This window comes from Trichosurus vulpecula, chromosome 3 (genome assembly GCF_011100635.1).
Source record: "Trichosurus vulpecula isolate mTriVul1 chromosome 3, mTriVul1.pri, whole genome shotgun sequence".
Classification (NCBI taxonomy): domain Eukaryota; kingdom Metazoa; phylum Chordata; class Mammalia; order Diprotodontia; family Phalangeridae; genus Trichosurus; species Trichosurus vulpecula.
In genome coordinates, this window is record NC_050575.1 from 100,244,994 (window position 1) to 100,261,939 (window position 16,946).

Sequence of the window (16,946 nt, forward strand, 5' to 3'; positions counted from 1 at the left end):
GGGCAAGTCCATTCTTCTATTTGGGTTGCAGTTTGCAAAATGAAGATAACAATAAACCCTAGTCTTGCCTCATTTACAGGGTAGTTGGGAGATTCAAATGAGATAATAGAGGAGTGTTTTGTAAGCCCCTGCATCTGGCTCAGTTACACACACAGAATTATTTTCGTCACAGGCCTATGTCTTCCTCTTCAACCTTGGGCGAGTTACTCCCCTCAGTTTCCCCACCTGCAAAACTGAAGGTAAGCGTAAAGAAAATCTCCGCGGCTCTTTCTAGCTCAATATACGATCCTTCCACCTCGGTGTTTCTACAGATTCATAAGGTACCTGTCCCCAGCGTAAAGGAGGTTTAAGTTGGGGTTGGGGGACCAGGCAGGCTGGGACTTGGCCTCTTCCGATCAGGGGCATTCAGGTGCAACGGGAGGAGGGGAGGCAGGGCCCCGGACTAAGTTGTCTCCTCCCCTCCACTCGCTGCGTCCGGCCTCTCGGAGACCAGGCGGAGGCAGAGAGCAGGAGATGCTGGGGGATGGGGTCCCCCTCGCTCGCTTAGCTCCGCAGCAATCCGCCCATGGATGAGGGCGGGGCGGCTCTGCTCCAGGGAGCCCCATCCCCATCCCCTTCCCCGGAGAGGGTGGGGCTTGCACCGGAGGGATGCCCCCTCCCGAAGGCCCTCCCGGGCTGCTCGCGCCCCGCCCCTAGCCCCGCCTTCCCCCGCGAGACCTAGGGCCTTTCCAAAGTCGAGCTGAGAGGAGGGGTATCGGGAAGCCTACCGGGACCAGGCTGCCTCCGGCTCGGCCGTATCTCCTTCATCAGAGCGCTCAGACACAAGAGAAAAAGTGCGTGCGCTGGGTGGACAGGAGCGCAGGGGGGTCGAGGTGCGAAGGTGCCGATTCGTCCTCATCCTTCCCCTCAGAGCTCCCCCTCCTCCTCCCGCCTCAGTGGTGTGGACCGCGAGAACGACTAGCCACAGCCCGACTGGCGCCGCTGTCAGTGCGTCCGGGCTCCCCAGCGGTGTGCGCGGGGGGCCTGCTGGAGGCGGCAGCGGCGGCGACGACGACGACGGGGGTGGCCACATCTTCTCTGGCCCCCACCCCTGCCTTAGTTCCCTCAACTGCCCCCGCCCCCGGGCTTTTTCTGCAGCCCGAGCGAGACTCGCGGGCGCTCCCGCCTCTCGGTCCCCTCCTCCACCCGGCCCTCGCTCCTCCCCGCCTCCGCCTCTCGTTGTTTCTCGGAACCTTTTTTGCTCCTGACCTTTCCTCGCTGGGTGAGTGGGGCTCGGGGGTGGAGCGGGGCGGGTGGGTCTCGTTTCCTCTTCTCCGGGTGGTTTTTCTTCGTAGGTTCTCCGACCACCCCCAACCCCACCCCCACCCCCTCCTATTTTTAGAAACACTTTCAGCTCCTGGAGGGAACCACGTGCTGGCCCGGGACGGAGTAAATACACAAATAAGTAGAGGCGCTCGCGGGGCAGGGGCCCCGAGGCCTCGGCGGGCCCTGTTACGGGTGCTGCAAGCCCTCGGCCGAGCGCGGCTCCGATGCGCCCCACTTGGGCCTCGGTCCCCAGAGCCGCCGCCGCCCCGGGCTCTGGGTAGCCGCGGGTGAAGATGGTGGCCCTTGGGGCTGCTCTCGTGGTCCGGCCTGGGAGCTGGGGGAGGGGTGGGGGTCGAGGAGGAAGGTGGGGGGGGGGCGCGATGGCGCCGGGGCCGCTCCGAAGGGACACTAGTGGCCTCGGACCCTACGGTAGGCTGGAGGGAACCAAGCGGTCCCAGGCCCCGATGCTTCCCCTCGGCCCGAGCGGCTGACCTCCCCGCAGTGAGACGCGCCCTCCTCCGGCTCTTCCGGGCTGAGGCTTGGAGGCCGTTCCTGCAGGACGGGGCCCAGCGTGGTGGCCGTGCCCCAGCGGGAGCGGGGCCGCAGGTAGCCAGCTCTCCCGCCCTGCCGAGGCCCGGGGCTGTTCTGCTGCAAGAAGAGATCTGCTACTAAAGAGCCCCAGGGGCCTTTACCGGGTGATGCCCTCCAGGCTTTTTTTTTTCCTTTGCGGTGCTCCTTTTCCCCCACGCACAGAAAAAGTACTTTTTGTAATCTAATGTGAGTTCTGAAGAACTTAAAAGGGTCACCCGTCCAAACTCCCAGCCTTTAGGTGGGCAAGGAATTATTTTCCCTATTTTGACCCCCAGGCTACCGAAAATGCAAAGAAAATTAAACAAATTTGTTTTCAGCCTTTCTCTGTACCCTCTCCCCTGCACCTCACAGGCTTCTCTGGGCTTGGGGAGGGGAACAATAGAGGAGGAGAGATTTTTGAGCGGAGAGGAGGACAGCAATTCATCCCTGTACCTAACTCTGAGGAATTCCTGTCCAAAGGGTCGCATCTGGAGACCTGGGGTGGAAGGTAATCTAGCCCTGAATTTACCTTCCTGTAGAATGTAAGATTCTTGAGGGCTGGGGCTGTTTTTCCTTTTGTCTCCAGCACTCCGTAGGCTCGTTGAATGGAATTGTCGGATTGCTGCCATCCTGTTGGTTCTTTGAACTCTCTGGGGAAGTTCCTGGCAGGGTGTCTCTTCTGATATGTTTGGAGTTAGGATTGAATGAAAACTACGGTCCCTTACGGCTTTAGCATCCTGTCTGAAGCCCGTTTGGGAGCTGGCTAAGCAACAAGCAGGGCCTCAGTCCTTAAGAGGTCTCAGCTGGAGATCCCCTAGAGATGGAAGAGAAAGGGGGCTGGGCAGATCCTTCCCTTACCTAGCTGGGACGAGGGAATGGACTGGGGATTTGGGGAGGGGGAGGATCTGACACCTCTTTGGTTAAAGGGAGTTGGGTAAGGAAAACTAGGTTGGTGGGAAGATAAGGTATCCAAGTTTGGGCTTTCAACACAGGCTTCCTCTCTCCCTTTGGAACTCCCAGAAACTATTGGTGTTTCAGACTAGTGAGTTTGACCCAAAGCCTGTCCTGAACTGGTTGCAAAGAGCATTAAAAATTGTCTTCCCTAAGTATGTCAGGGAAAAAACTCCAGGTAAGCTGCTTATGCAGTCCTGGGGAGTCAGCTGGTATCGGTTTTCTAGTCCATTCAGCTTCATTGTACTGAGGAGAAGACATACTCAGAGAGGAAAGTGACCAACCGTAGTAAAACAGCTGATACTGGAACCCAGTTCTCTTCACTGTTAGTCCAAATCTTTTCCCCCAGACTGCTTGGGGCCCTGTCCAGAGGAGGGTGAGATTTGAATTTAACTCCCTGTGGTTAGATAGATCAAGAGGATTACTTGGGTAGATCACCTTTCTGAAAGATTGTTCCCCTGACCTTGCTGACCCTGGGGAGGGATTAGTTCCGGGGGAAGGATTAGTTTTTGGCAGCTGCAGGAATCCTGACCTAGGGTGCTGGGACTCAGGGGCAGCATTTGGCTGAGAGCCTGGGCTTATGAAGAGTTCCTCACATTCTTATCAGATGTAAACAGGGCTTCCAAGGGTTGGGGCAAAGGATATAAGCGGGGTGGGCAGTGTTTCCCATAGAAGAGGCAGCTGATTATTAGGTGCCTGGCTCTGGGGTGGCTGAAGATAAGAGACAGGGACAAAAGAGTTAGTCTGACAACAAACTCCTGGGGCCTTCAGTGACCCAAATAACTGCTCAGGGATGGAGGACAAGATCAAGATTTAGATAATGAGGATGTTGTGTGGTCACCAAAAGAACCTAGCAGTACTAGTCTTATCATAATGATCTGTGGCACTGGAAAAGCAGCCTGGCATATCATCCAGAGCTGTGGACTGGGAATCAAAGAACTGGCTCCAAGTTTAAGCTCATATTGTTCTAGCTGTCTGACTATTGACAAATCACTTAACTTAGTTTCCTCTTCTGTAAAATGGGGATAATGGAAAATCAAAGGAGATAATGTCTCTAAAGAACTTTGCAAACCTCTTAAATGATATATAAACATAAGCTGTTATTTATTATTCTCTGGGACTGCCCTTTGGATTTCTAGGAGAAAGTGACAGGAAACTGGGTGTGAAGTGGCTTAATTTGGCAAAGGTCTTTATAGTGTAGTAGAAGTATAGAGGAAGAAGCCCTAGCCAGGGGATCAGGAGAATCTAGGGTTATTTCCCCTGCGTGGGCCTCAGATTCCCTATCTATAAAAAGGATTCAACTAAGACATTTCTAACTTCCCTTTCTGTTCAGAGTCTGATTCTATGATTCTATGAGGGTAGGACTGGAAGAACTGGAAGCAAAGAAAAGATTGGTGCATCTGCCTCCCCCATCACCTTTCATCTCAGCGCTGATGGCAACTCCATCATTTCTGTGTCCCCTTCTTTCCCAGAATGTTTCTAGGCTTCTCCTTCTCTACTTAGTTGATTTAATTAAAGGCAGCCTTTTGGGGAGGGCAAAAAGTGACATCCATGGTGTCATGTCAAGAATAAGTTTGCGGCCCTAGTTTCTGGCTGTGCTGCTTACCTACTGAAATCTTGAGCAAAGCCCTTTTGCCTCCTGGGCTTCAGTTTCCTTATCAGAAGAATGAGGGGGTTGGACTAGAGTCCCTCCAAATCCCTTTCCAACTCTAAATTCTGTGATTTAGGGGATGAGGATCATAGATCCAGAGTTGAAAGGGACAGTCTAGTTCAACCCTCTCATTTTGCAGGTGAGGAAACTGAGGCTCAGGGGAAGTTTAGTGACTTACCCAGGGTCCTACAGATAGTATCAGAGGTGAGAGTTGAACACAGGTCCTCTGACTCCAGAGGCATTATGATTTGGTTTGTTTTTTTCCAGTGTCCCACAATGCCTCCTGAAAGCATGACTAGACAAAACTGCTTGTGTCAAAAATCTTGGATATACAGTGACTGCAAGCCCAAAATGAGTTGTGCGATAGGGCATTCAGAAAAGCTAATTCAGTGGCGTGCTGCATTAATAGAGGCATGGTGTCCTGAATGAGGATGGTGATAGTCCTCTGGCACTTTGCCCAGGTCAGACCACATCTGAGATACTGTGTTCAGTTGTAGGCACCATATTTTTAGGAAGGATTTAACAAGCTGGAGCCTGTCTGAAGGAAGACAGGCATGATGATGAATGGACTGGGGACCCTGCTGTATGATGGTAGGATGTGGGAAATGGGAGTGTTTTCACCTAGAGAAGAGAAGACTTAGATAGGATGTGATTGCTGTCTTCATGTGTCTGAGAGGCTGTCACATGAAAGCAGGAATGATCTTGTTTGGCTTTGCCCCAGGAGACAGCAATATGTAGAAATGGCATGTTTAGGCTTGGTGTAGGGAAAACTTCCTAACAATTAGAGCTGTCCAAAATTAAAATGATGGCTCTTCGGTAACTATCACTTGTCAGTAATGTAGAAGAGACTCATGTTAAGGTATGGATTAGGTAGATTGGAAGACTTATGAGATCCCTTTAAAAAGAAGTTTTATTGATGTTCTTTTCCTTTTTTTACATTATTGTCACTTCCCTGTGACATCCTCCCTAAGTAAAAGAGATCCACTCAAGCAAAACAAAACATTGGCCACATCTAAAGATACATTCCTCATTCTGCATCTGTGGTCTGCCACCTCTCTGCTTAGAGGCAGGACACCTATTTCACCATTATTCTTGTGAAATCTTGATAGGTCACTGCTTAGATCAGAAGTTTTGTAGTTTTTCTCTGACAGTATTGTGGTCATGAAAATGAGACACCTAAGTGACAGTCAGTTAACTGAGACCCAGAGAAGGGAAGGGTCTTGATAGAGCTAACACAGTAAGTTAGCTTCAGAGCTAGGCTTAGCTTCCAAGACTCCTGGGCTCCCAGTTTTCTTGTTTAGGGCTCTTTCCACCACACTCTTCTATTTCCAAAAGCTTTTTCTTCCATTGCTCTCTGAGTAGGAGTGATCCCGATAGTCCCACTGATTAACATCGTGCTTAGTCTCATTTTAGGTCAGACCATTGATTTTATTAAAATTACATTTGTTTTAAAGTATTATGAGGTTAAAACTTTCTTAAGTAGGTAGAGGGACCTTTCCTTAGGCCCCAGTGAATCCTGGGCTTCCTAATCCCTGCTTCTCTGCCAGGATTGAGCTCTGTGAAGTGAGATCAAAAGGAGTTTACAATCTAAAGAGTGAGGAGGACCCCTGGATTTATAGTCAGATGACCAATTTGAGTTCATATTCTTTATATTATGTGACAAGATTGGACTAGATTATCTCTAAAGTTTCTTCTAGTTCTGACGTTTGAGGATTCTGTAAATACCATTTGTAAAGACAGAAACCCTGCTCATTACCTGTCCGGATAAATCATTAGTGGATTCTCACTAAGTATTTTCTACTAAAAGCTCAAATTTATAAGTTCCCTGTTTTATTGGCTAGGTAATCTTTATTCTAGAGGAGTTTATCTCTTGTTTTCTAGTTTCTTGCTAGGGCTTTTTGACTGGTTTTTCTTCATATCTGTTGATCTTACTTTCCTTTGTAACTTGTAGGGAATCAAAAAGGGTCATTTCTCTCATTCATCTTTAATGGAGCAGGGTTTTCTCTAAGCAAGATTTGCCCAGGCTGTGGTGAAAAAGAAAGCAAAACCCTGCTATGCAAATGGGCCAGTTCAGTATTTTGGGACTTTTTATAGAATATCCTGAGGAGGCTCCAGTTATTGTAGGGGTAGTTTCTCCTCATATCTTAAAGACTCACTCTGAGTAGATTTTTCACAATTTTTATTCCCTTCAGGCATGTAACTGCACTAAAATTATTCAGTTATTTCAGTCTCTTCGACTCTTTGTGACTCCATTTGGGGTTTTCTTGGCAGAGATACTGGAGTGGTTTGCCATTTCCTTCTCCAGCTCATTTTATAGATGAGGAAACTGAGGCAAACAGGGTTAAGTGACTTGTCCAGGGTCACACAGCTAATAAGTGTCCAAGGCCAAATTTGAACTCGGAAAGGTTAGTCATTTAACTCTAGGCCCAGAACTCTACCCACTGCGCCACCTAGCTGCCCTGCACTGATATTAGCTTTTCAGATTCTGTTCCTGGCTGAAGGAAAGTTTTAAAGTTACGCAGATTATTTAGTCTTTTTCAGCCTTCCCAAGTAAAGCTCATTCATTTATCAATACTTAGTATTGTGGGGCCCGGTGCTAGACTGTTAATCCTAGTGATAACTCATTTATATAATGACATAGAATTTACACATCTGCTTTACTGCTGCTGAATCATTCAGTACAACAGACTTGTGAAGTAGGTACTGAAAGTATTATTCTCATTTTGCAAATGAGGAGCCTGAGGTTCAGAGAGAGGTTTACACGGGCTTGTAAGTCTCGGAGGCTTCTCGCTCAGTGCATTACTTTCTCTACCTGCACCACTCCACCTTTTGAAAAACAGCTCACATTTCTCTAGCCTTCTGTGATTTAAAAAGTACATTATCTCATTTTATATGCTGTATGAATGAAATCTAGTCCCTGCCTTCAAGGATAGCACAAACACCATAAGTCATATTAGAGCCTGCCAAGTGCATGAGAGGAATACAGATTACTATGAGGTCAGATGCAGGGTGGGGTGGGGTGGGGAGATTGCTTCAGGCTTGAGGAGATCCTGGAAAGCTTCATGGAGGCGGCAGCAGTGTTAGAGCTGAATTTTGAAGAAAAGATTTCTGGACCTGGAGTCAGGAGATGCTTCTGAGTTCTGCCTCAGGCATTTGTTAGTTGTGCGACTGTGCCTGAGTAGGACACTTAACCCGAGGCCAGTTTCTTCTGTAAAATGGAAATAAAGAATACTTGCATTGCCTATGTCAAAAGATTGTTGTGGGGAGAGCATTTTGCAAACCTTAGAGTGCTGTATAAATGGGAGATCGTTATTTCAGTAGGTGGGAATGGCATGAGCAAAAGTATTGCGTCAGGATAGCATGAGATTTATATGGAAAACAGAGTAATCCTTTGGAGCTAAACTCTATAGGGTGCATGGAAGGGAGAGGTAAAATCCAAGATCCCTGGAAAGAGAAGTTGGAGCAAAATTATGGAGGTCCTTGAATGTCAGACTGAGGAGGTTGGACTGTATCTTGTAGGAAGTGAAGGGGAGTGGAAGGTTTTTGAGCTGTGTAGAGATGTGACTAGAGCAGGGTATTAGCAAGATGTGCTGGATGGATTGGAGACCAGGAGACCAGTTTGCAGCTTGACTTCTGTTAACGACCCTCATTGTAAAGAAGAACTTTATCTCAGGAATGGCCAGTTGCCCAAGGTGTGTGTATTGCAAGAGGGTTTCTGCTCTATTTAAAAACAAACAAACAGATGAGGGTTGGGGTCTGTCAGCATTCGCCCATTAGTTGTATGTTTGCTCAGGGGAAAAAATGCCATTTCTTTGTCTGCTTTTATCCGCCTTGTGGACCTGACTACCTGTTTATGTTCTGCAATTTTACCAAACCACTCTGAGGACTGAGGCAAACATGGGTCATATCTTAGAGCTTTTCTCTCCTCTTTGTTCTGTCAGCGAATATTAGAAAATGTGCCTTGAATTACCCAGTTTGGGGAAATGAAGCAGCTCTGCCTGCTCCCTGATACACTTTCATGTTTCACAGCAGTCAGGTCAGTTCCTGCTCAGTTTAGCCAGGCCAGGGCCTCTTCATGTGTTTGGGGCCCACAGCTGTTGTCTATGAAAGTGGCTGATAGATCCTGGTTGGAGAATTAGACCAGGACCATCCAGTCCAAACCCCTTACCTCACAGAGAAGGAAACTGAGGTTAAGTGACTTTGAAGGTCACACAGGTAAGAAGTGACAGGGCTGGGATTCTAATCATTCTTTCTACTGCACCACAGTGCTCCTTAGGGGGAACCAGGACTGACTGGAACCACACTGCAGCACTGTAGGTGTGGATTAGATCCTCATCTGATCACTTAGTAATGAATTCCTGACCAGCTGCTCTGCGCAGGCCTTGAGCTGGGTGAGGACACAGATGAATGAGACCAGGGACCTGTCCTGACAACACACGTAAAGGAGAACTCCCGTTTCCATAGGGCTATAAACAAAGCACTTTCCCTTGTAGCAGCTCTGAGAAGCCTGCAGTGCAAGTGTGGTTATCATTTTATAGATGAGGAAAGTTATGCTCAAAGAAATTAATTGACTTGCCCAGGACTACACAGTTACTGTTAGAACCAGGATTTGAACCCAGGTACCCTGATTCAAAGGTGAGTGCTGCTTCCACTATGTAATGCTGCCTCATAGAAAACTGTAATACGAGGTTGTACAGGATAAATCCATCACAGAGGTGATAGCAGAGGGTTGGGAGAGCTTATTTTCAGCCAAAGGGATCAGGAATGGCTTCACAAGGAAGGTGGCCTTGAGCAGGAATTTGAAGAATGGATAAGATCCTGACAGGCTGGAGGAACAGCATGAATGGAGCCTAGCCAGTCTTCCATCAGTCAGTCAGTAAACATTAAGTGCTTGTTATGTGTCAGGCACTGGGAGAACAAGAAAAGCAAAAATAGAATGTAAGCTCTGCCATCAAGAAGCTTACATTCAAATTGTTTTTAATTGTAATTAGAAAAAAGCGTATATTCTGGAAGAGATGACAGTAAACAAGCGTATTGAAATGTATGTGCAGTATGTTTGGCCTTGTTTCTTCCAGTTGCTCTTATACTGTAATCCCTGTGGCCAGAAACATTCTTTTTTCTGAGGCTCTGCTAAGGACTTGTGGTGGAGTTCACTCTGTTCTTCTGGGTTTACCTTTTGGGTTTCTCTCAGTCTGTAGTGTTTTTTTGTTGTGTTTGGCAGTTTTTTCTGTTTACTTATGTCTCCAGCCTCAGTTTCTAGACTAGTCACCCCCTTTTGCAAGAATTTCTGGGTTTGGGCCCGGTCCCCTACTGGTACAATCTGGGCTTTGGCCTTGGACAGTTAGTTGCCTCCCTCCCCTTGTGGTTTCCTGAGCCCAGGGTTGGCTTTGTTCCTTGCTGACAAGCCCCAACCAGATGATGTCGTTTGTACTGGTATCAGGCCTCCTGTGAGGCCCCCAGGTGCTTTTCTTCTCAGGTGCAGTGCTGGTCCTTTGTTCTTTAATGGCTCTAGCAATGGGTCTAGCTGGTCTGGCCTTGTCTCCTGCTGAGCCTTGGGAAGGACTGCCTGGTCCTGGGCCATGTCTTTTGTGGCGGCTGGGGTGTGAACTGGATGACCTGGTTCTGTTTCCTTCTCTATCTGGTTTTGTGCTTCACCTTCCACCCACCTTGGCTTTTTTCTGCTAATAACTTCCATAGGATTCTGGCAGGATTTTGTGCTGTGTGGAAGAGCTTATTATTAATAAGTATTTTTTTTTTTTTGATACTTAGCACTGTTCTTTGTGGTACATTTTTTTTTTTGAGTTTTATTAGGATATTTGTAGGTGATCTGAGCTCCAGTGGGTCCGAAAATGCTTCCATCTTCCCACAATTACATACATACATACATACATACATACATAGTAGATAGAAGTTACTAGCAGCTGCAGGGAGGAGGGGGATCACGAAAGGCATCCTGCAGAACCTGACATTTGAGTTCAATCTTGAAAGAAGTCAAGGATTCTAAGAGGCAGAGCTCAGGAGGGAGAATGTTCCAGGCACAGTGAGACACAAGATGGAGTGTCTTTTTCATGGAACAGCAAGAAGACTGTTGTTCTTGGATTACAGAGTGGGGGGCGGGGGTGGGGAGGGGTGCGGATAAAGTGTAAGAAGAGCGTTCAGTGCCAAATAGAGGACTTTAGCTTTGGTCCTGAAGCTAATAGAGTCAGGGACAGAGGTGGGACATGGTCAGCCCTGCAGTTGAGCAAAATCAGAGTGGCAGCTGGGTGGGAGAAACGATTGGAATGGGCAGAGAGGCAAAATAGGAAGAGCGAATAGAAGGCTATTACTGTCGTCCAGGCAAGAGGTGATCAGGGCCTGAGCTAGGGTGATGGCTATTCTGTGCATGGAGAGGAGGTGATTTATAAAAGAAATGCTGTAAGGGTGGAATGACAAGATTTGGAAATGGATTGGATATAGGGGGTGAGTGATAATACTGGATGATTGAGAAGACAATGATGGTAATAGGGAGGCTCAGAAGAGAGGAGGGTTTGAGGGAAGATAGAATGGCTTGCTCATAGGTGGAATAGGTACAAACCTACCTGTAGGGCAGGGGTGGGGAACTTGCAGCCTCGAGGCCACATGTGGCCCTCTAGGTCCTCAAGTGTGACCCTTTGACTGACTCCAAACTTCACAGAACAAATCTCCCTAATAAAAGGATTTGTTCTGTAAAACTTGGATCTCCGTCAAAAGGCCGCACAAGGCCACATGTGTCCTCAAGACCCCTGCTATAGGGAGTGAATTCCAGCAACTCTCCCCTTCCTGTGAGGAAGCAGCCATGATTAATGGCAAGAATGGGCTTGGAATTAGGGGACCTGAGTTCAAATCCTCATTCACATTTACCATGTATGTGACTTTGGGCCAGTTTCTGTTCCTTTCTGGGCTTCAGTTTTCTCATTTTAAAACCAAGAGGGTTGGCACCTCTAGGGTCCTTTCCAGCTCTAAATCTTGTGATGTCTGGAATTTTACCATTAGGACTTCATTCTGTTGAAATTCTTTTCTTGAAGACCCTCAGGTGCTATAGTTCTTTCTTAGAGCCTCCCCTGTTCTCCCTGCCTTCCTGAGGTGAAAGTGACCTCTCACCCTCCACCCCCACCCCAAAATGTCACCAGGTGCCTTGCCGGGACCTCACTTTTTCCCTCCTCTCTCTTCGTATCATGTTTACTTTTGTACTTATTCTCCACCCCATATAAGCTCCATTCTGTGTAAAGTCCTAGTAAGCAGGACCTGCTATATTTTTGTAACCCTAGCATCAAGTACAGTAGGATGTGTCCTGCACATCGTAGGTACTTAGTAAACGTTGGATAAATTCACCACTTTACCTCAAGGGTTCTTAACTTGTGATTCTTGAACTTGTCTTGTTTTTTAAATTATTTTGGCAACTGTAGTTCAGCATAGTAGGTTTCCTTTGGAATCCTGTGTGTTTTGTTTTATGCATTTAAAAAGCATTCTTTTGGGTAGTTATGTGGTGCAGTGAGTAGAGCACCAGCCCTGGAGTCAGGAGGACCTGAATTCAAATCCAGCCTCAGACACTTGACACACTTACTAGCTCTGTGACCTTGGGCAAGTCACTTAACCCCAATTGCCCTGCCTTCCCTACTCCAAAAAAAACAAAAAGCATTCTTCTGAGAAGTCATATATAGACTTCAGCAGATTGCCCAAGTGGTTCATGACAACAGAAGAAAAGGTTGAGAACCCCAACCCCTCCCTGATCTTTGTTGGGAGGAGTTTATATCGAGCTGTTCTATGAATGAATGTTGGGCTCTTCCTGAGAACAGGTTTGGTTTTGGGAAGACTAGCAATTAGGTGGTCCAGTGGCTAGAGCGGGGGACGTTGGGTCTTGCCTCAGACTTTGCTAGCTGTGTGACTTTGGGAAAGTCATTTAAACTCTGTGCCTCCACTTCCTCAATAGTGCCTGCTCCCGGAGTTGTTGCACGTGCAGAGTGCTTCTCGAGCCTTAGCGCGTCACGTAAACTCTGGTTTTTATTGTTATTAGCTACCAGCAGGGCTGTTATTGGAGGGGGAAGAGAGGACTGGCAGGCCCAGGGACTGCATTCAGGAGGGTTAACAAGACATGGAGCCACACCAGCTCTGTCCAGCCCCATCTGGGCCTCCCTTCTTTGAGGGGCAGAGCGCAGTGAAATGACTGCTCTGAAAAAGGTGGAAACATGGGGGCCTACGTGACGACCCTGACCGGAGTGCTGGGGCAGGCCTTCAGAGTTCCTCTTCCCCTCAGACTCGAGGTTCTCTTGCACTGATCCTACATCTTTTCACCAGTCTTCCTTAGGGCTCCAGGGACTCATTTTTCCTGGACGGTGAACTAACTGACTTCAGGGACGGATTGCTTTCAGATCAGACCATCGCAGGTTCTGGGAGCAGGTTCATACTGCAGCCTTTAGGATTTCCTACTGTCCAGCTTGGTCTGTTCATGATCTGCGATCCTTTTGTTTATCCCTCCTGCCTCACCTTGTGTGGTTTACACACCCACTCACCCAATCAATCTGAGTTTATAATAATTTGACCTCTTTGTAGCATAAATTTGGTGAACCGTTTCCCTCTATGTGACTTTTCTTTCAACTTTCTCTAGCCCCAGAAACCTGACTCCCATTAGCTTTCCTTGTGCCTCAGTTTCCCCATCTATAAAATGGAAATTAAAATCTGGACAATAATTCCTGTTCTGGCTACCCTAGAGGGATGCTATTAGGATAAAATGAGATGTTTCATGGATGTGTTTTTCCAACGCATAAAGGTAGTACAGATGTGAGAGATAATTATTCCAGAGAACCAGAGGGAATCCTTGCTCTGCTTTGCCATTTGTGAGCTTTGTACCCATAGACAAGCTGATTTCCTTTCTCTTCTTTGGATCTCAGTTTCCCCCTCTGTAAAATGAGAGGGTAGGACTATGTATCCTTCGGGTTCCCTTCCAACACTAAATTCTAATAATCCTACAAGCAATAGTCACTACTTTATGCCTGGGGAAACTGGGGCACAGAAATACGTAAGTGATTCCCTCAAGCCCCTCCACTCAGGTAATTGACCCTCCTTCTCAAGATGGAAGTTCTTTTTTGTGTTTGTAGGCTTGGGGACTATTATACCAGGCTGGTGCCTCCTGCAAACTTCCCTCCATTCACTCCTCCTCGAAAATGGTGTCATTCACTCATAGTGCTCTCAAGGCACAGAGAGAGAATTTTCTAACAGTATACACCTTTCTCTGTGAATGTATGGTAATCAAATAAAGAGTGTTTTCTTCTGTTCTAGTAGAAAGCAGAGTTACACTGTCAGGGGCAAAGGCAGGGAAAGCTTTAGCCCAGTGACCTTTCCTAAGGGTTTCTTCTCTACACACACTAGGCTCCTGTCTCTTATCACATTTCCTGCCGTTCTCTATTCACATGGGCTCCAAGTTCCTTGTATTTGGCACACACTTTCTTCATCTCCACCTATTGGAAGTCCTTCCTTTAAGGAAGATCTACCTCAAGTGCTGCTCCCTCTTCCTTCACCTTTCTGGCTAAATGTGGCTTTTTCTGCCTTGTTTTCCTAGAGTACTTTTGTATGTAGTGCATGTGTTCTTGGAGGCCCACCCAACATCATTTCCCACTCCCTGTCTGCAAACCCTTCCCCCCCCCCCCATTAGTTTGTAGTTTTGAGTACTGAGAGATGCTTATTGACTTGCTCAGCTTGATGGGAAAGGAGGAGGTGGATTGGTCAGAGCTAATGCTCAGAGCCCAGCTTCAGCTTTCACCCTTTACCCTGTGGCTTCTCTCTGCTGTATATTTTTGCCTGACTGATCTCATAACTCATCCATGAGTACTTTTCTTCTAGATCCTATCCACATGTACCCTCCTGAACCTACATCCCTATCTCTGTGTCCCTGCCTCTCCTGACATTTACAGGTTCCTGCCTGACCATCCCTGATCCTTTATTTCTGGGTCAGTTCAAAGAATCATAGATTTTAGCTGGGAGGGACCTTAGAGGTCAAGCCCAAACCTTGCATTTTACACATGAGGAAACAGAGGAATTGAGAATTCTCTGGGATGATGGTCAGGGTAAAAACAGATGGTTTTTCTCCAGGGGATAGGACTGGAGAGTATCTGAAGGGGAGGTGACCTGGAGACCTAAAGGACCTGAGATGATTACTAAGGTGGCTCCCCATCTCCTTAATTTTTATTTCCTTTCTTTCTTTACCACCTTCCTTTGTTTTTTCTTTTCTTTTTTTAAACCTCTCCTTACTAGTGGCCTGGAACCTGTCATTTGGTGTCTCCAAATCTCTTGGAGAATCTAGAACTAAGGCAGGCCATAGTTCCATTGCTTTTTTGTTTCCTTTCTTTAAATCCTCCAGCCACAGGCTTAACACCTCCTTCGCCCTGCCTCAGGTTCTCATACTTCTTTCTTTACATAGTATGAGCCATTATTCTCAGTTTCCTTTCCGTAATTTTGTTTCTGTGGATGCCCCCTCAGTGATGCAGATCTATACGCTAAGGAGTTCATAGACTCAGAGGCTCAGGGTTAGGAGTTGTTTCCAACTCCCTGATTTTACAGAAGAGGAACCTGAGGCCCAGAAAAATGATGAGGTGATGAGCTTGAGATCACCCAGCAAAGTCAGGATTCCAATCCAGGACCTCTAACTGCAAACGGGTGTTAGGTCATAAATAACCTCAGTGTTGCTTTAGTTTACATTTCCCCAATTAGTGATTTGGAGCATTTTTTAATGGGGGGTTGTTGATAACACGGCTTTCTTCCTTTGAAAACTTACTATTCAGATCTTTATTGGGAAGGACTCTTTCTCACCTTTTCCACCTACAGAGTCATTTCTTGGAGTAAAGAAGAAAAAAAGAAAGGGAAATATCAGTTGAGCACTCTCAGCACATAAGGCAAGCGAGATGGGCAGCACACGGAGCCTTTCCCTGTCCACAGCTCCTGGTCTCTGTGAGGTGGGGGGTGCACTTATTAGCTCTCCTGCAGGATCTTGGTCACCATAATTATCAAGTACTCAGTTTGGGTTTTTCATTCTTTTCTTTTTATATTGCTGTCATGTGTGTGTATACATGTATACATATATATGTATATGTGTTTGACTTCCTTCAGTATGCATTAGTTCATATGTCTTCCAGTGCTTCTCTGAATTCTTGATATTCATTTTTTTCATACATCACAATAATATTCTGTCACAGTAACGTACGGCAACTTATTCGGTGATTCCCCAATAGCCAATAGTCTTCGCCACCACCACCACCAAAAAAAAAAGCTGCCATATTATTTTGATGTATATGGGACTTTGTTTTGTGTCTTTGACCTCCACCGAATATATCTCTAGCTATGAGGCCTTTGTATCAAAGAATATAGACATTGTTAACACTTTTTTTTAAAGTCCAGATTGCTTTCTAGAATAGTTGGACCAGTTCACAGAACACCAGCAGCTCATTAGCAAGTCTCCCTGGCAGCTAATGCCTTCTCATTTAAGGTTACCTTCCATCTACAGTCTCCTCTCTTGTGACACCAGTAGAATCACAAAATTCAAGTTAGAAGGACCTTAGAACATTTTATCCCTCCTCACCTCAGCCTCTTAGAATCCTACCTAGTTCCTTCAAAGCTCAGCTCCTCAGGCTCTACCTGAATGAGGCTTGGCCTTGATGGCCTCCTCTACAAAATACCTTGTAAAAATGTAAGCTTCTTGAGGGCAGGGATTTTTTTTTTTTTTGTATCTCTAGCACCTGACCTGGCACATACTTGGCACTTAATAAATCCTTATTGATTGATTGATAGAATTTCAAAACTGTGAGGGACTTCAGAATGCCAGAGTCCTTAATAAAGATTATCTAGTGTCTAATCACATGATTGTATAGATAAGAAAACAGGCTTTGGGAAAGACAATGTCTTGCCCACAGCCACATAGATAACCAATAACAGGTGGAATTTGAGTTCTGACATTTATTAGCTTACTTTTTCCTTATACCACATTGCCTCTAGATTGTTTCTTGGTTCAGGGGTTCAAAAGGAGAAGGTTACATGGCCTCTGCTAATGTGAGATCAGAGTTCATTATTACTTGAAAACACAAGCCTTCTGGCCACTCAGTCTTCTGCTAACCCCATGTGAGACATCATATAGCCCAATATACCTTCCTACTTCTTTGTGTTTTTGCACAGCAGTATATTTCCTTTTAAAATTTTTCTATTGATGCTTTTTTTAAAAAATCACTTTCTTAATGACTACCTCGTTCCCCCCAATACAATTCTCTCCTGTAACAAAGAAGTGCAAATGGGGAAAAAACAAAACAAACCAACAAACAAAAATAGGCCATTTTTGAAAATATGTGCTGCATTCCACACCTATAGTACACTATATCTGCTGAGAGGAGGGAGCCCTGCTTCACTGCCAGACCTCTGAAGTCACAATTGGTGACTGTTACAGCCATTAGATCCAGCTGATCCAAATAGT

At 46.5% G+C, this 16,946-nt stretch overlaps 1 protein-coding gene across 11 annotated transcripts in view; it reads left to right on the forward strand.

The window, feature by feature from the left end:
- Positions 1–960: 960 nt before the first annotated feature.
- Positions 961–16,946, forward strand: part of RALY (RALY heterogeneous nuclear ribonucleoprotein) — a 59,350-nt gene continuing 43,364 nt past the window's right edge. For 6 of the 11 annotated variants that reach the window (XM_036749675.1, XM_036749678.1, XM_036749671.1 and 3 more), the window contains exon 1: positions 977–1,261. The gene's annotated coding sequence lies outside the window, so the exon portion shown is untranslated. Of the gene's footprint in view, positions 1,262–2,196; positions 2,384–16,946 lie in introns of those variants that run through there. The other 5 variants (XM_036749683.1, XM_036749679.1, XM_036749682.1 and 2 more) reach the window with 4 other exon arrangements.